Source organism: Camellia sinensis, chromosome 9, assembly GCF_055761805.1.
Source record: "Camellia sinensis isolate YWXY chromosome 9, ASM5576180v1, whole genome shotgun sequence".
NCBI classification, from domain to species: Eukaryota; Viridiplantae; Streptophyta; class Magnoliopsida; order Ericales; family Theaceae; genus Camellia; species Camellia sinensis.
Window position 1 is genome coordinate 99,726,422 of NC_138969.1, and position 20,508 is coordinate 99,746,929.

Sequence of the window (20,508 nt, forward strand, 5' to 3'; positions counted from 1 at the left end):
TATTGTGGCATGCCTCTTAGTTGAGAGATGGAATGGCCGGTGTTGGGTCAAGTTGTTTATTATTGAGTTAACATATTGTTGGAATTTGAGAAAACTTGTTTTTAAAACCTTGTGCTTAATTTCGGGGACGAAATTCTTTTAAGGGGGGGAGGTTATAGCGACCCCGGTCTTTTCTCTTTAGATTATTGTATCCGGACTTAGGTTCCGTGGATCCTGTCATTTCTTATTGGTTGTTGTTGTCCTTTAATCTCTTAGTATTTGAATTATAGGTTGTGTTGGACGGGTCTGTTACAGGTTGGTTGATAGTTGATGCCAATAGGTGATGCCCAGTTTTTGGCCTTCACGCTCGAGCGGAGGTTTTAACGCTCGAGCGGGCCCTTCGTTGTTGCTTCTCCGCTCGAGCGGGAGTTTTGACGCTCGAGCGGGATTTTCCATCTCCCAGTATTTTGCTCTGCAGTTCTTCCGCTCGAGCGGTAGTTTTTACGCTCGAGCGTGATCCCTTGTTTTTGTTCCTCCGCTCGAGCGGGGAGTTTGACGCTCGAGCGGGTGCAGCGCCTGCAAAACTTCTGAAAGGGTGCAATCGACGCTCGAGCGGCTTTCTTCACGCTCGAGCATGATTCTGTGTCTTACGCTCGAGCGGGGATTTCTACGCTCGAGCGTAGAGTCGACTACATCAGTCCGTGATTTCACTTTTCTGATCACTTTTTGACCTACCTTTTCATCTCTTAACTTTTAAAAACCGCCCCTTGAGAGTCTCTCTCTCTACTCTTACCTTCTCTCCAAGATTTGATCTATTTCCGGTGATCTTCTACCCTAGTTCCTTTGGAAGAAAGGTAGAGCCTCACGAGATCTTTCTTTTAATCTGAAAAAGAGAGGATTTGGAGCACTTTGGATTTTGGGTCATCATCTCCATCTTCTCTATTTTAGTTGTGATCTTCAAGGTAGGGATTTCCTACTCTATTCTATAAGCTTTGTTCTAAGTTTGGTATTTTGATAGGTTGGGGACACTTTGATAATTTTGGGGAACAAAACCTAGTTAAATTGCTAAATTGATTGGAGTAATTAATTTAAGGGAAATTGGGGAATTTGGTTAAATCCATGAAATTGGGGAATTTATTGATTTAATGGTGTAGTTGGTTAATATAAATCACTCGCCTAATGAATTGTTGTTATATTTATTTCCAGTCTAGAAATAACTGTTTTGGGCTATCGGTGGAGGATAGTCGTGATTGTTGTAGACATTGCATGTGGATTAGGAATAACTGAAACTAATCACATTGGTTAAGTCATTAATTTGACTATTGAATTAATACTGAAAATACGTGTATTGGTTGAGCATTGCATTTGCATATTGTGTGGGAGGAGATAGGGGATGTACTCCACGGTTTAGGGGAAGATAGGGGATGGACCTCTAAACCGGATTTTTGTTTGGGAGGAGATAGGGGATGGACTCCATTAGCACCATTTTTATGTGTGCTTATTATATTGAAGTGTTTTTACATGATTATTGATACAACACTAAAATGTGTATCAAATGGGAAGTATGAAGTGTTTTGATATGAGCATGAGTCTCATTTGTTTTGTTGATATTGGAAGTAATGTGATTATGTTATATAATTCACTGTTGTAAGTTTGGCCAGGTTCTGAGCCATGTTGATAATAATGGAAAGTGAAATGTGTCTTAGACATTAGTGTTATGAGACTGTTTAATAATAAAATTGATTATTTTGGTTAACCATCTATTGAATGCTATAGCTTTATTCAATGCTTATATTTGGTTTAGTATTTTTCTACTGGGCTGTGGCTCACCCTTTATGGGAACATCATTTTCAGGTTCAGGTGATAAGCTACCTCCACGGACTTAGCCTGGAAGGATTTGATGTTTGGGATGTTGAAGACTTGTCTTTAGTTATATGTTTTATTTTGTTATTTTTGGGATTTCATGTAAACATTCAAGCCTAGGGCTTAACTTGTAAATGAGTTAGTACTCATCCTTTTTGTGTCCAAGTGTTAGCTTGGAAAGATGTAAGCCCTTAGGGCATTTATTTTGATGTTGCAGGATGTTACAAGTAAAGTCTGTCAATAAGAATACTCTGATGACTAACTCAAATGATTCATTTTCTTTTATAAATGCATGTTAATGTTATGGTTACTATGGGTTTATTTTGAGGGCGTTACAACTTTTGTATGCTAGTTTTTAGTGTTAATTTGTAATGGTCTAAATACTTATGGTGGACATAGTTTTCTTATGGTTGTTTAAATTCTAGAACAATTTGTCGCTATTATGAAAAGACATGTTGTTATTGTGAAACTAATATGGTGCTATATTTATATTTTTATGAACTTAAAGTGTTATATATATTTTTTTGTTATTTAATTATGTAAATCCGTGGTCCTAAACCGATCCAATCCATGTTTAAATGGATTGGTTCGGATTGGTTCCACGATTTAAACGGATTGGATTGGTTCCAATTTTTCAGGATCCGTAGATAACGGATTGGTCTTGGTTTTACTTCAATCCGGTCCAATCCGGACCATGCTCACCCCTACTCAGAAAGAAAGTTTCATCCTAACTCTCTCAGCCCTTCTCCATGGCGCTCTTTTTTGTTCTAGAAACCAATTAGTTTGGGCAACTAATAGGTTCATTAGCTTAAGTGGCCAATTTTAACTCAAACTAATATGGCTCTAATTCCAAGTGAGTAATTGTAGCTTAACAATATTAGTTTCACTTAAGAAACTCTTTTAAGGTTTCCTAAATCACCTAAGTGTTCAATTCTCATTTACAAAAGGATGAATTTCAATTTGCTTTCATTTTTATCGTATTTCCCTTTCTTTTCTCCAATTTTCTCTTCTACCACTCAAGAAGAAAAGTTTTTCTCTAACTCTATCCGTCCTTCTCCATCCTTCTCTCTTCTGTTCCACTAACTAATTAGCTTAGGCAATTATTAGTCTAATCAGCCTAAGTGTCCAAGTTCAACTCAAACTAATCTTGCTTATCTTTCAACGAGGAGATTTTGCTGAGTAATTTTAGCATAACGATATTACTTTGACTTGAGGAACTCATTTCATGTTTTCTAAATCACCTATGTGTACAATTCTCAAGTCCAAAAGGGTGAATTTCAATTTGCTTAAAATTTCATCCTATTCCCATTTTCTTTTCTCTCACTTTATCTTTTAGCGCTCAGGAAGAAAGTTTCTCCCTAACTCTCTTCGCCCTTCTCCATGACGCTCTCTTTTGTTCTAGAAACTAATTAGTTTGGGCAACTAACAGTTTCATTAGCTTAAGTGGCCAATTTTAACTCAAACTAATCTTGCTCTACTTCCAAGTGAGTAATTGTAGCTTAACGAAATTAGTTGCACTTAAGAAACCCATTTAAGGCTTCCTAAATCACCTAAGTGTTCAATTCTCATTTACGAAAGGATGAATTTCAATTCTCTTTCATTTTTATCGTATTTCCCTTTCTTTTCTCTAATTTTCTCTTTTACCTCTCAAGAAGAAAGTTTCTCCCTAACTCTATCCGTCCTTCTCCATCATTCTCTCTTCTGTTCCACTAACTAATTTTTTTTTTGGGTAAGTAAGTCATAAAATAAAGACAATGAAATATACAAGTTTACAAGGGGCATACCCCAAGCACGCCCAACAGCAAATAAAAAACAAGTATAACCAACATAAACAACCACTGCAACCCCCCAAAAAGGGGGAACAAACAAGAACAACAAAAAACACAAAAAAAACCCCAACTATGCCCATATATCCTTTTTGTCCTCAAGTAACCCCTACCATCAGAGATAATAGATAGAAACTTGAGGTAGATATATGGGCAAAGATATACACAAATAACACCATAGAGCTAATAAAACATAACAAATACACTGGCAAAACAACAACCCACAAGCCAAGTCAAAGATGATAGTCAACCCCACATGCCCCCAGTCTCGACTGTAGATAACACATGGAATCCAATAAGCATCCCACTCCTCACAGCCGTGACATCCAAGCCACTTAACCAAAGCCATGACGGAGGATAAAATATACCCCATGAGAAGTCCCGGCAGAGTCACATGAAGCTAGCACGATCAAAAAACCATAATCCACGGTCTAGGGAGTTGAAGTGAACCTACAATAGCCCCTCAGCAACAAACCAAAACACAGCCAACAAAATCATGAGATCAATCATCACATCCCCCAGTCCCTCCCTTGGTAGATCACAAGCCTCAAACCCCACGGCAGTGTGCCCCTTACTCCATGTCAGGCGTGGCAATACGATCAATTAGGACGGGTAGCCATCCTCTCGCTCATCTCCCAGTCTCTAACTCGGTTGGTTATCGAACCACTATTCCCCAAAGCAGTAACTCCCCAATCACTCTTGGCAGAGATGGCTCAAAACCGCCCTCATATCGAGTCACATGAGGATCACACAATCAATCATCAAAAAATCATTAACTATATATGTTCTGCTGCAAAGAGTCTAAACAAGAGAAGTTTCCAAATGAAACCAATAAACAATGGCCACTAATAGATAATCACCGATATTGACCAAATAGAGCCCATCTTCCCCCAAAATAGTGACCCACGGGCAGCCCAAAATAAAAACCAACCCGTGAGCCCACCGTTTATCTATAACCCACACGGCCTCAACTTAGCACATGGGCCAACGTGATTTTCTGTTAAGTTTACAAAAGAACCCACACGTGGCCCACCTACTACATCACCAAAACCCAACTAGGCAGCCAAAGCATAAGTGAAACCAAAAAATATATATAAATATATATATATAAAGTTGATATAGCAATTACCCATCCAACATCAACACCATGAAAAGTTGATGTACACAGCACCCAACAAGACCTGACCAGCCACCTTGTTGATCTGTCCTAAGAGCCACAAGCTATCCTAGAGCAGAACAGCAGCAAACCTTATACAGCAAGCTTAGGTGGAAAACACGGCACCTACGTCCACGCGACTGACCACACGTGACCGTCACTCTCTATCTCAGAAATTAACCAGTAAAAAAAAAACACGCTGACAACTAGCTGTATCTTTTCGTTCCTATGCACCATGATCATCGATGCAAACCCAGAAAACCAGCGCAACCACTGGCTCAAAAAAAAAACATTGACAGCATCAGAGCCACGCGAATCACCGTCGGAAGCGATCGCGCCGGTGAACCAGCGCTACCACCGTCGGAAGCGAACCAATGCTGTACTGCGACTGCGCAGGTAGACCCATAAGAACCATGGTGAAAGGGTGAGGCCACCGCCATGAACGGCGAAACACTCGACCACCAGAACCACCAGAACCAGACCAGGTCCTTATCCTCAACACGGTAGTAACGGCGTTGGAAGCCCAAAGAAATTTCCAACATCACGAACCAGATACAAAACACACTCAGTCGCCTGAACACGACCAACACAACCCCCGGACAAACCAGTCAACACTGACACAGACTTAGGAAACCACAGAAACAGCCACCGCAAGTCATGTGCCGGTGAATGTCAGCCCACAGGAGAAAACCCGCAACCTCCAAACCAAAGTAGAGCAAACCAGCAAACACGGAGGAAACGTGTTTGCACCAGTAACCTCCAGCGACCTAGCCACCTCATTGGTACCTGAAGACCAGCCTAGTTCCGAAGCGGAGCTGGATCACCATCATCAGTTTCCAAAACCGACGACTGTAACTTGCAGGCAGACCGCTAGTAAACAGAGCACTTTGAACTTCATCTTCACAACAGCAGTGACCCACAAAAACTTTCAAACACTCCTAAATCTGGAGAAAATAAGACCAGATTTAGCTACAACACACAGAAACACCCAAACCAGACAAAAAATCTGATAAGGAAACCTCAAAACTCCATGGGTAACAACGGTGGGAGCATTAGAGAGAGAAGCTCTCAACCTAATCCCCCCCACTAACTAATTAACTTAGGCAATTATTAGTTTAATTAGCTTAGGAGGTCAAACAAATCTTGGTTATGTTTCAAGAAGGAAATTTTGATGAGTAATTGTAGCATAACGATATTACTTTAACTTAAGGAACTCATTTATTGTTTTCTAAATCACCTATGTGTACAATTCTTAAATCCAAAAGGATGAATATCAATTCGCGTAAAATTTCGTCCTATTCCCCTTTCTTTTCTCTCACTTTATCTTTTAGCGCTCACGAAGAAAGTTGCTCCCTAACTCTCTTCGCCCTTCTCCATGGCGCTCACTTTTGTTCTAGAAACTAATTAGTTTGGGCAACTAACAGTTTCATTAGCTTAAGTGGCCAATTTTAACTCAAACTAATCTTGCTCTACTTCCAAGTGAGTAATTGTAGCTTAACGATATTAGTTTCACTTAAGAAACCCATTTAAGGCTTCCTAAATCACCTAGGTGTTCAATTCTCATTTACAAAAGGATGAATTTCAATTCGCTTTCATTTTTATCGTATTTCTTTTTTTAGGTGAATATTTTTTTTTTATCGTATTTCCCTTTCTTTTCTCTAATTTTCTCTTCTACCTCTCAAGAAGAAAGTTTCTCTCTAACTCTATCCGTCCTTCTCCATCATTCTCTCTTCTGTTCCACTAACTAATTAGCTTAGGCAATTATTAGTTTAATCAGCTTAAGAGGTCAAACAAATCTTGGTTATGTTTCAAGAAGGAAATTTTGATGAGTAATTGTAGCATAACGATATTACTTTAACTTAAGGAACTCATTTCGTGTTTTCTATATCACCTATGTGTACAATTCTTAAGTCCAAAAGGATGAATATCAATTCGCATAAATTTTCGTCCTATTCCCCTTTCTTTTCTCTTACTTTCTCTTTTAGCGCTCACGAAGAAAGTTTCACCCTAACTCTCTCTGCCCTTCTCTATGGCGCTCTTTTTTGTTCTAGAAACTAATTAGTTTTAATAGTTTCAATAGCTTAACTGGCCAATTTTAACACAAACTAATCTTGCTCTACTTCCAAGTGAGTAATTGTGGCTTAACAATATTAGTTTCACTTATGAAACTCAGTTAAGGTTTCCTAAAAGTTATTCACCCAAACAAAAAAAAGGTTTCCTAAAACAACTAAGTGTTCAATTCTCATTTACTAAAGGATGAATTTCAATTCGCTTTCATTTTATCGTATTTTGCATTCTTTTCTCCGACTTTCTGTTCTACCACTCTAGAAGAAAGTTTCTCTCTAGCTCTATCTGTCCTTCTCCATGCATCTCTTTTCTGATCCACTAACTAATTAGCTTTGGCAATTATTAGTTTAATCAGCTTAAGTGGCCAAATTCAACTCAAACTAAACTTGGTTAGCTTTCAAGGAGGAGACTTTGCTGTGTAATTGTGGCATAACGATATTACTTTAACTTAGGGAACTCATTTCATGTTTTCTAAATCACCTATGCGTACAATTTTCCAGTCCAAGAGGATGAATTTCAATTCGCCTAAAATTTTGCCCTATTCCCCTTTTCTTTTCTCTCACTTTCTCTTTTAGCGCTCAGGAAGAAAGTTTCTCCATGGCGCTCTCTTTTGTTCTAGAAACCAATTAGTTTGGGCAACTAATAGTTTCCTTAGCTTAAGTGGCCAATTTTAACTCAAACTAATCTTCCTCTCCTTCCAGGTGAGTACTTGTAACTTAACAATATTAGTTTCACTTAAGAAACTCATTTAAGGTTTCCTAAATCACCTTAGTGTTCAATTCTCATTTACAAAAGGATAAATTTCAATTCACTTTCATTTTTTTTCCCTCCAACTCACTCCGCCCTTCTCCATCGTTCTCTCTTTCTAAATCACCTATGTGTTCAATTCACAATTCCAAAAGGGTGAATTTCAATTCGCTTAAAATTTCGCCTTATTCCCCTTTTCATTTCTCTCACTTTCTCTTTTAGTGCTCAAGAAGAAAGTTTCACCCTAACTCTCTCAGCCCTTCTCCATCGCGCTCTCTTTTGTTCTAGAAACCAATTAGTTTGGGCAACTAATAGGTTCATTAGCGTAAGTGGCCAATTTTAACTCAAACTAATCTCGATCTAATTCCAAGTGAGTAATTGTAGCTTAACAATATTTGTTTCATTTAAGAAACTCTTTTAAGGTTTCCTAAATCTCCTAAGCGTTCAATTCTCATTTACAATTGGATGAATTTCAATTCGCTTTCATTTTTATTGTATTTTCCATTCTTTTCTCCGACTTTCTGTTCTACCACTCTAGAAGAAAGTTTTTCTCTTACTCTATCTATCCTTCTCCGTCCATCTCTCTTCTGATCCACTAGCTAATTAGCTTAAGCAATTATTAGTTTAATCAACCTAAGTGTCCAAGTTTAACTCAAACTAATCTTGCTTATCTTTCAACGTGGAGATTTTGCTGACTAATTTTAGCATAACGATATTACTTTGACTTAAGGAACTCATTTCATGTTTTCTAAATCACCTATGTGTACAATTCTGAAGTCGAAAACGGTGAATTTCAATTTGTTTAAAATTTCATCCTATTCCCCTTTTCTTTTCTCTCGCTTTCTCTTTTAGCACTCACGAACAAAGTTTCTCCCTAATTCTCTCCGCCCTTCTCCATGGCGCTCTCTTTTGTTCTAGAAACTAATTAGTTTGGGCAACTAATAGTTTCCTTAGCTTAAGTGGCCAATTTTAACTCAAACTAATCTTCCTCTCCTTCCAAGTGAGTAATTGTAACTTAACGATATTAGTTTCACTTAAGAAACTCATTTAAGGTTTCCAATATCACCTTAGTGTTCAATTCTCATTTACAAAAGGATAAATTTCAATTCACTTTCATTTTTTTTTCCCCTCCAACTCACTCCGTCCTTCTCCATCGTTCTCTCTTTCTGAATCACCTATGTGTTCAATTCACAATTCCAAAAGGATGAATTTCAATTCGCTTAAAATTTCACCTTATTCCCCTTTTCATTTCTCTCACTTTCTCTTTTAGTGCTCAGGAAGAATGTTTCACCCTAACTCTCTCAGCCCTTCTCCATGGCGCTCTCTTTTGTTCCAGAAACCAATTTGTTTGGGCAACTAATAGGTTCATTAGCTTAAGTGGCCAATTTTAACTCAAACTAATCTTGCTCTAATTGCAAGTGAGTAATTGTAGCTTAACAATATTAGTTTCACTTAAGAAACTCTTTTAAGGTTTCCTAAATCACCTAAGTGTTCAATTCTCATTTACAATAGGATGAATTTCAATTCGCTTTCATTTTATCGTATTTTGCATTCTTTTCTCCGACTTTCTGTTCTACCACTCTAGAAGAAAGTTTCTCTCTAGCTCTATCTGTCCTTCTCCATGCATCTCTTTTCTGATCCACTAACTAATTAGCTTTGGCAATTATTAGTTTAATCAGCTTAAGTGGCCAAATTCAACTCAAACTAAACTTGGTTAGCTTTCAAGGAGGAGACTTTGCTGTGTAATTGTGGCATAACGATATTACTTTAACTTAGGGAACTCATTTCATGTTTTCTAAATCACCTATGCGTACAATTTTCCAGTCCAAGAGGATGAATTTCAATTCGCCTAAAATTTTGCCCTATTCCCCTTTTCTTTTCTCTCACTTTCTCTTTTAGCGCTCAGGAAGAAAGTTTCTCCATGGCGCTCTCTTTTGTTCTAGAAACCAATTAGTTTGGGCAACTAATAGTTTCCTTAGCTTAAGTGGCCAATTTTAACTCAAACTAATCTTCCTCTCCTTCCAAGTGAGTAATTGTAACTTAACGATATTAGTTTCACTTAAGAAACTCATTTAAGGTTTCCTAAATCACCTTAGTGTTCAATTCTCATTTACAAAAGGATAAATTTCAATTCACTTTCATTTTTTTTCCCTCCAACTCACTCCGCCCTTCTCCATCGTTCTCTCTTTCTAAATCACCTATGTGTTCAATTCACAATTCCAAAAGGGTGAATTTCAATTCGCTTAAAATTTCGCCTTATTCCCCTTTTCATTTCTCTCACTTTCTCTTTTAGTGCTCAAGAAGAAAGTTTCACCCTAACTCTCTCAGCCCTTCTCCATCGCGCTCTCTTTTGTTCTAGAAACCAATTAGTTTGGGCAACTAATAGGTTCATTAGCGTAAGTGGCCAATTTTAACTCAAACTAATCTCGATCTAATTCCAAGTGAGTAATTGTAGCTTAACAATATTTGTTTCATTTAAGAAACTCTTTTATGGTTTCCTAAATCTCCTAAGCGTTCAATTCTCATTTACAATTGGATGAATTTCAATTCGCTTTCATTTTTATCGTATTTTCCATTCTTTTCTCCGACTTTCTGTTCTACCACTCTAGAAGAAAGTTTTTCTCTTACTCTATCTATCCTTCTCCGTCCATCTCTCTTCTGATCCACTAGCTAATTAGCTTAAGCAATTATTAGTTTAATCAACCTAAGTGTCCAAGTTTAACTCAAACTAATCTTGCTTATCTTTCAACGTGGAGATTTTGCTGACTAATTTTAGCATAACGATATTACTTTGACTTAAGGAACTCATTTCATGTTTTCTAAATCACCTATGTGTACAATTCTGAAGTCGAAAACGGTGAATTTCAATTTGTTTAAAATTTCATCCTATTCCCCTTTTCTTTTCTCTCGCTTTCTCTTTTAGCACTCACGAACAAAGTTTCTCCCTAATTCTCTCCGCCCTTCTCCATGGCGCTCTCTTTTGTTCTAGAAACTAATTAGTTTGGGCAACTAATAGTTTCCTTAGCTTAAGTGGCCAATTTTAACTCAAACTAATCTTCCTCTCCTTCCAAGTGAGTAATTGTAACTTAACGATATTAGTTTCACTTAAGAAACTCATTTAAGGTTTCCAATATCACCTTAGTGTTCAATTCTCATTTACAAAAGGATAAATTTCAATTCACTTTCATTTTTTTTTCCCCTCCAACTCACTCCGTCCTTCTCCATCGTTCTCTCTTTCTGAATCACCTATGTGTTCAATTCACAATTCCAAAAGGATGAATTTCAATTCGCTTAAAATTTCACCTTATTCCCCTTTTCATTTCTCTCACTTTCTCTTTTAGTGCTCAGGAAGAATGTTTCACCCTAACTCTCTCAGCCCTTCTCCATGGCGCTCTCTTTTGTTCCAGAAACCAATTTGTTTGGGCAACTAATAGGTTCATTAGCTTAAGTGGCCAATTTTAACTCAAACTAATCTTGCTCTAATTGCAAGTGAGTAATTGTAGCTTAACAATATTAGTTTCACTTAAGAAACTCTTTTAAGGTTTCCTAAATCACCTAAGTGTTCAATTCTCATTTACAATAGGATGAATTTCAATTCGCTTTCATTTTATCGTATTTTGCATTCTTTTCTCCGACTTTCTGTTCTACCACTCTAGAAGAAAGTTTCTCTCTAGCTCTATCTGTCCTTCTCCATGCATCTCTTTTCTGATCCACTAACTAATTAGCTTTGGCAATTATTAGTTTAATCAGCTTAAGTGGCCAAATTCAACTCAAACTAAACTTGGTTAGCTTTCAAGGAGGAGACTTTGCTGTGTAATTGTGGCATAACGATATTACTTTAACTTAGGGAACTCATTTCATGTTTTCTAAATCACCTATGCGTACAATTTTCCAGTCCAAGAGGATGAATTTCAATTCGCCTAAAATTTTGCCCTATTCCCCTTTTCTTTTCTCTCACTTTCTCTTTTAGCGCTCAGGAAGAAAGTTTCTCCATGGCGCTCTCTTTTGTTCTAGAAACCAATTAGTTTGGGCAACTAATAGTTTCCTTAGCTTAAGTGGCCAATTTTAACTCAAACTAATCTTCCTCTCCTTCCAAGTGAGTAATTGTAACTTAACGATATTAGTTTCACTTAAGAAACTCATTTAAGGTTTCCTAAATCACCTTAGTGTTCAATTCTCATTTACAAAAGGATAAATTTCAATTCACTTTCATTTTTTTTCCCTCCAACTCACTCCGCCCTTCTCCATCGTTCTCTCTTTCTAAATCACCTATGTGTTCAATTCACAATTCCAAAAGGGTGAATTTCAATTCGCTTAAAATTTCGCCTTATTCCCCTTTTCATTTCTCTCACTTTCTCTTTTAGTGCTCAAGAAGAAAGTTTCACCCTAACTCTCTCAGCCCTTCTCCATCGCGCTCTCTTTTGTTCTAGAAACCAATTAGTTTGGGCAACTAATAGGTTCATTAGCGTAAGTGGCCAATTTTAACTCAAACTAATCTCGATCTAATTCCAAGTGAGTAATTGTAGCTTAACAATATTTGTTTCATTTAAGAAACTCTTTTAAGGTTTCCTAAATCTCCTAAGCGTTCAATTCTCATTTACAATTGGATGAATTTCAATTCGCTTTCATTTTTATCGTATTTTCCATTCTTTTCTCCGACTTTCTGTTCTACCACTCTAGAAGAAAGTTTTTCTCTTACTCTATCTATCCTTCTCCGTCCATCTCTCTTCTGATCCACTAGCTAATTAGCTTAAGCAATTATTAGTTTAATCAACCTAAGTGTCCAAGTTTAACTCAAACTAATCTTGCTTATCTTTCAACGTGGAGATTTTGCTGACTAATTTTAGCATAACGATATTACTTTGACTTAAGGAACTCATTTCATGTTTTCTAAATCACCTATGTGTACAATTCTGAAGTCGAAAACGGTGAATTTCAATTTGTTTAAAATTTCATCCTATTCCCCTTTTCTTTTCTCTCGCTTTCTCTTTTAGCACTCACGAACAAAGTTTCTCCCTAATTCTCTCCGCCCTTCTCCATGGCGCTCTCTTTTGTTCTAGAAACTAATTAGTTTGGGCAACTAATAGTTTCCTTAGCTTAAGTGGCCAATTTTAACTCAAACTAATCTTCCTCTCCTTCCAAGTGAGTAATTGTAACTTAACGATATTAGTTTCACTTAAGAAACTCATTTAAGGTTTCCAATATCACCTTAGTGTTCAATTCTCATTTACAAAAGGATAAATTTCAATTCACTTTCATTTTTTTTTCCCCTCCAACTCACTCCGTCCTTCTCCATCGTTCTCTCTTTCTGAATCACCTATGTGTTCAATTCACAATTCCAAAAGGATGAATTTCAATTCGCTTAAAATTTCACCTTATTCCCCTTTTCATTTCTCTCACTTTCTCTTTTAGTGCTCAGGAAGAATGTTTCACCCTAACTCTCTCAGCCCTTCTCCATGGCGCTCTCTTTTGTTCCAGAAACCAATTTGTTTGGGCAACTAATAGGTTCATTAGCTTAAGTGGCCAATTTTAACTCAAACTAATCTTGCTCTAATTGCAAGTGAGTAATTGTAGCTTAACAATATTAGTTTCACTTAAGAAACTCTTTTAAGGTTTCCTAAATCACCTAAGTGTTCAATTCTCATTTACAATAGGATGAATTTCAATTCGCTTTCATTTTATCGTATTTTGCATTCTTTTCTCCGACTTTCTGTTCTACCACTCTAGAAGAAAGTTTCTCTCTAGCTCTATCTGTCCTTCTCCATGCATCTCTTTTCTGATCCACTAACTAATTAGCTTTGGCAATTATTAGTTTAATCAGCTTAAGTGGCCAAATTCAACTCAAACTAAACTTGGTTAGCTTTCAAGGAGGAGACTTTGCTGTGTAATTGTGGCATAACGATATTACTTTAACTTAGGGAACTCATTTCATGTTTTCTAAATCACCTATGCGTACAATTTTCCAGTCCAAGAGGATGAATTTCAATTCGCCTAAAATTTTGCCCTATTCCCCTTTTCTTTTCTCTCACTTTCTCTTTTAGCGCTCAGGAAGAAAGTTTCTCCATGGCGCTCTCTTTTGTTCTAGAAACCAATTAGTTTGGGCAACTAATAGTTTCCTTAGCTTAAGTGGCCAATTTTAACTCAAACTAATCTTCCTCTCCTTCCAAGTGAGTAATTGTAACTTAACGATATTAGTTTCACTTAAGAAACTCATTTAAGGTTTCCTAAATCACCTTAGTGTTCAATTCTCATTTACAAAAGGATAAATTTCAATTCACTTTCATTTTTTTTCCCTCCAACTCACTCCGCCCTTCTCCATCGTTCTCTCTTTCTAAATCACCTATGTGTTCAATTCACAATTCCAAAAGGGTGAATTTCAATTCGCTTAAAATTTCGCCTTATTCCCCTTTTCATTTCTCTCACTTTCTCTTTTAGTGCTCAAGAAGAAAGTTTCACCCTAACTCTCTCAGCCCTTCTCCATCGCGCTCTCTTTTGTTCTAGAAACCAATTAGTTTGGGCAACTAATAGGTTCATTAGCGTAAGTGGCCAATTTTAACTCAAACTAATCTCGATCTAATTCCAAGTGAGTAATTGTAGCTTAACAATATTTGTTTCATTTAAGAAACTCTTTTATGGTTTCCTAAATCTCCTAAGCGTTCAATTCTCATTTACAATTGGATGAATTTCAATTCGCTTTCATTTTTATCGTATTTTCCATTCTTTTCTCCGACTTTCTGTTCTACCACTCTAGAAGAAAGTTTTTCTCTTACTCTATCTATCCTTCTCCGTCCATCTCTCTTCTGATCCACTAGCTAATTAGCTTAAGCAATTATTAGTTTAATCAACCTAAGTGTCCAAGTTTAACTCAAACTAATCTTGCTTATCTTTCAACGTGGAGATTTTGCTGACTAATTTTAGCATAACGATATTACTTTGACTTAAGGAACTCATTTCATGTTTTCTAAATCACCTATGTGTACAATTCTGAAGTCGAAAACGGTGAATTTCAATTTGTTTAAAATTTCATCCTATTCCCCTTTTCTTTTCTCTCGCTTTCTCTTTTAGCACTCACGAACAAAGTTTCTCCCTAATTCTCTCCGCCCTTCTCCATGGCGCTCTCTTTTGTTCTAGAAACTAATTAGTTTGGGCAACTAATAGTTTCCTTAGCTTAAGTGGCCAATTTTAACTCAAACTAATCTTCCTCTCCTTCCAAGTGAGTAATTGTAACTTAACGATATTAGTTTCACTTAAGAAACTCATTTAAGGTTTCCAATATCACCTTAGTGTTCAATTCTCATTTACAAAAGGATAAATTTCAATTCACTTTCATTTTTTTTTCCCCTCCAACTCACTCCGTCCTTCTCCATCGTTCTCTCTTTCTGAATCACCTATGTGTTCAATTCACAATTCCAAAAGGATGAATTTCAATTCGCTTAAAATTTCACCTTATTCCCCTTTTCATTTCTCTCACTTTCTCTTTTAGTGCTCAGGAAGAATGTTTCACCCTAACTCTCTCAGCCCTTCTCCATGGCGCTCTCTTTTGTTCCAGAAACCAATTTGTTTGGGCAACTAATAGGTTCATTAGCTTAAGTGGCCAATTTTAACTCAAACTAATCTTGCTCTAATTGCAAGTGAGTAATTGTAGCTTAACAATATTAGTTTCACTTAAGAAACTCTTTTAAGGTTTCCTAAATCACCTAAGTGTTCAATTCTCATTTACAATAGGATGAATTTCAATTCGCTTTCATTTTATCGTATTTTGCATTCTTTTCTCCGACTTTCTGTTCTACCACTCTAGAAGAAAGTTTCTCTCTAGCTCTATCTGTCCTTCTCCATGCATCTCTTTTCTGATCCACTAACTAATTAGCTTTGGCAATTATTAGTTTAATCAGCTTAAGTGGCCAAATTCAACTCAAACTAAACTTGGTTAGCTTTCAAGGAGGAGACTTTGCTGTGTAATTGTGGCATAACGATATTACTTTAACTTAGGGAACTCATTTCATGTTTTCTAAATCACCTATGCGTACAATTTTCCAGTCCAAGAGGATGAATTTCAATTCGCCTAAAATTTTGCCCTATTCCCCTTTTCTTTTCTCTCACTTTCTCTTTTAGCGCTCAGGAAGAAAGTTTCTCCATGGCGCTCTCTTTTGTTCTAGAAACCAATTAGTTTGGGCAACTAATAGTTTCCTTAGCTTAAGTGGCCAATTTTAACTCAAACTAATCTTCCTCTCCTTCCAAGTGAGTAATTGTAACTTAACGATATTAGTTTCACTTAAGAAACTCATTTAAGGTTTCCTAAATCACCTTAGTGTTCAATTCTCATTTACAAAAGGATAAATTTCAATTCACTTTCATTTTTTTTCCCTCCAACTCACTCCGCCCTTCTCCATCGTTCTCTCTTTCTAAATCACCTATGTGTTCAATTCACAATTCCAAAAGGGTGAATTTCAATTCGCTTAAAATTTCGCCTTATTCCCCTTTTCATTTCTCTCACTTTCTCTTTTAGTGCTCAAGAAGAAAGTTTCACCCTAACTCTCTCAGCCCTTCTCCATCGCGCTCTCTTTTGTTCTAGAAACCAATTAGTTTGGGCAACTAATAGGTTCATTAGCGTAAGTGGCCAATTTTAACTCAAACTAATCTCGATCTAATTCCAAGTGAGTAATTGTAGCTTAACAATATTTGTTTCATTTAAGAAACTCTTTTATGGTTTCCTAAATCTCCTAAGCGTTCAATTCTCATTTACAATTGGATGAATTTCAATTCGCTTTCATTTTTATCGTATTTTCCATTCTTTTCTCCGACTTTCTGTTCTACCACTCTAGAAGAAAGTTTTTCTCTTACTCTATCTATCCTTCTCCGTCCATCTCTCTTCTGATCCACTAGCTAATTAGCTTAAGCAATTATTAGTTTAATCAACCTAAGTGTCCAAGTTTAACTCAAACTAATCTTGCTTATCTTTCAACGTGGAGATTTTGCTGACTAATTTTAGCATAACGATATTACTTTGACTTAAGGAACTCATTTCATGTTTTCTAAATCACCTATGTGTACAATTCTGAAGTCGAAAACGGTGAATTTCAATTTGTTTAAAATTTCATCCTATTCCCCTTTTCTTTTCTCTCGCTTTCTCTTTTAGCACTCACGAACAAAGTTTCTCCCTAATTCTCTCCGCCCTTCTCCATGGCGCTCTCTTTTGTTCTAGAAACTAATTAGTTTGGGCAACTAATAGTTTCCTTAGCTTAAGTGGCCAATTTTAACTCAAACTAATCTTCCTCTCCTTCCAAGTGAGTAATTGTAACTTAACGATATTAGTTTCACTTAAGAAACTCATTTAAGGTTTCCAATATCACCTTAGTGTTCAATTCTCATTTACAAAAGGATAAATTTCAATTCACTTTCATTTTTTTTTCCCCTCCAACTCACTCCGTCCTTCTCCATCGTTCTCTCTTTCTGAATCACCTATGTGTTCAATTCACAATTCCAAAAGGATGAATTTCAATTCGCTTAAAATTTCACCTTATTCCCCTTTTCATTTCTCTCACTTTCTCTTTTAGTGCTCAGGAAGAATGTTTCACCCTAACTCTCTCAGCCCTTCTCCATGGCGCTCTCTTTTGTTCCAGAAACCAATTTGTTTGGGCAACTAATAGGTTCATTAGCTTAAGTGGCCAATTTTAACTCAAACTAATCTTGCTCTAATTGCAAGTGAGTAATTGTAGCTTAACAATATTAGTTTCACTTAAGAAACTCTTTTAAGGTTTCCTAAATCACCTAAGTGTTCAATTCTCATTTACAATAGGATGAATTTCAATTCGCTTTCATTTTATCGTATTTTGCATTCTTTTCTCCGACTTTCTGTTCTACCACTCTAGAAGAAAGTTTCTCTCTAGCTCTATCTGTCCTTCTCCATGCATCTCTTTTCTGATCCACTAACTAATTAGCTTTGGCAATTATTAGTTTAATCAGCTTAAGTGGCCAAATTCAACTCAAACTAAACTTGGTTAGCTTTCAAGGAGGAGACTTTGCTGTGTAATTGTGGCATAACGATATTACTTTAACTTAGGGAACTCATTTCATGTTTTCTAAATCACCTATGCGTACAATTTTCCAGTCCAAGAGGATGAATTTCAATTCGCCTAAAATTTTGCCCTATTCCCCTTTTCTTTTCTCTCACTTTCTCTTTTAGCGCTCAGGAAGAAAGTTTCTCCATGGCGCTCTCTTTTGTTCTAGAAACCAATTAGTTTGGGCAACTAATAGTTTCCTTAGCTTAAGTGGCCAATTTTAACTCAAACTAATCTTCCTCTCCTTCCAAGTGAGTAATTGTAACTTAACGATATTAGTTTCACTTAAGAAACTCATTTAAGGTTTCCTAAATCACCTTAGTGTTCAATTCTCATTTACAAAAGGATAAATTTCAATTCACTTTCATTTTTTTTCCCTCCAACTCACTCCGCCCTTCTCCATCGTTCTCTCTTTCTAAATCACCTATGTGTTCAATTCACAATTCCAAAAGGGTGAATTTCAATTCGCTTAAAATTTCGCCTTATTCCCCTTTTCATTTCTCTCACTTTCTCTTTTAGTGCTCAAGAAGAAAGTTTCACCCTAACTCTCTCAGCCCTTCTCCATCGCGCTCTCTTTTGTTCTAGAAACCAATTAGTTTGGGCAACTAATAGGTTCATTAGCGTAAGTGGCCAATTTTAACTCAAACTAATCTCGATCTAATTCCAAGTGAGTAATTGTAGCTTAACAATATTTGTTTCATTTAAGAAACTCTTTTATGGTTTCCTAAATCTCCTAAGCGTTCAATTCTCATTTACAATTGGATGAATTTCAATTCGCTTTCATTTTTATCGTATTTTCCATTCTTTTCTCCGACTTTCTGTTCTACCACTCTAGAAGAAAGTTTTTCTCTTACTCTATCTATCCTTCTCCGTCCATCTCTCTTCTGATCCACTAGCTAATTAGCTTAAGCAATTATTAGTTTAATCAACCTAAGTGTCCAAGTTTAACTCAAACTAATCTTGCTTATCTTTCAACGTGGAGATTTTGCTGACTAATTTTAGCATAACGATATTACTTTGACTTAAGGAACTCATTTCATGTTTTCTAAATCACCTATGTGTACAATTCTGAAGTCGAAAACGGTGAATTTCAATTTGTTTAAAATTTCATCCTATTCCCCTTTTCTTTTCTCTCGCTTTCTCTTTTAGCACTCACGAACAAAGTTTCTCCCTAATTCTCTCCGCCCTTCTCCATGGCGCTCTCTTTTGTTCTAGAAACTAATTAGTTTGGGCAACTAATAGTTTCCTTAGCTTAAGTGGCCAATTTTAACTCAAACTAATCTTCCTCTCCTTCCAAGTGAGTAATTGTAACTTAACGATATTAGTTTCACTTAAGAAACTCATTTAAGGTTTCCAATATCACCTTAGTGTTCAATTCTCATTTACAAAAGGATAAATTTCAATTCACTTTCATTTTTTTTTCCCCTCCAACTCACTCCGTCCTTCTCCATCGTTCTCTCTTTCTGAATCACCTATGTGTTCAATTCACAATTCCAAAAGGATGAATTTCAATTCGCTTAAAATTTCACCTTATTCCCCTTTTCATTTCTCTCACTTTCTCTTTTAGTGCTCAGGAAGAATGTTTCACCCTAACTCTCTCAGCCCTTCTCCATGGCGCTCTCTTTTGTTCCAGAAACCAATTTGTTTGGGCAACTAATAGGTTCATTAGCTTAAGTGGCCAATTTTAACTCAAACTAATCTTGCTCTAATTGCAAGTGAGTAATTGTAGCTTAACAATATTAGTTTCACTTAAGAAACTCTTTTAAGGTTTCCTAAATCACCTAAGTGTTCAATTCTCATTTACAATAGGATGAATTTCAATTCGCTTTCATTTTATCGTATTTTGCATTCTTTTCTCCGACTTTCTGTTCTACCACTCTAGAAGAAAGTTTCTCTCTAGCTCTATCTGTCCTTCTCCATGCATCTCTTTTCTGATCCACTAACTAATTAGCTTTGGCAATTATTAGTTTAATCAGCTTAAGTGGCCAAATTCAACTCAAACTAAACTTGGTTAGCTTTCAAGGAGGAGACTTTGCTGTGTAATTGTGGCATAACGATATTACTTTAACTTAGGGAACTCATTTCATGTTTTCTAAATCACCTATGCGTACAATTTTCCAGTCCAAGAGGATGAATTTCAATTCGCCTAAAATTTTGCCCTATTCCCCTTTTCTTTTCTCTCACTTTCTCTTTTAGCGCTCAGGAAGAAAGTTTCTCCATGGCGCTCTCTTTTGTTCTAGAAACCAATTAGTTTGGGCAACTAATAGTTTCCTTAGCTTAAGTGGCCAATTTTAACTCAAACTAATCTTCCTCTCCTTCCAAGTGAGTAATTGTAACTTAACGATATTAGTTTCACTTAAGAAACTCATTTAAGGTTTCCTAAATCACCTTAGTGTTCAATTCTCATTTACAAAAGGATAAATTTCAATTCACTTTCATTTTTTTTCCCTCCAACTCACTCCGCCCTTCTCCATCGTTCTCTCTTTCTAAATCACCTATGTGTTCAATTCACAATTCCAAAAGGGTGAATTTCAATTCGCTTAAAATTTCGCCTTATTCCCCTTTTCATTTCTCTCACTTTCTCTTTTAGTGCTCAAGAAGAAAGTTTCACCCTAACTCTCTCAGCCCTTCTCCATCGCGCTCTCTTTTGTTCTAGAAACCAATTAGTTTGGGCAACTAATAGGTTCATTAGCGTAAGTGGCCAATTTTAACTCAAACTAATCTCGATCTAATTCCAAGTGAGTAATTGTAGCTTAACAATATTTGTTTCATTTAAGAAACTCTTTTATGGTTTCCTAAATCTCCTAAGCGT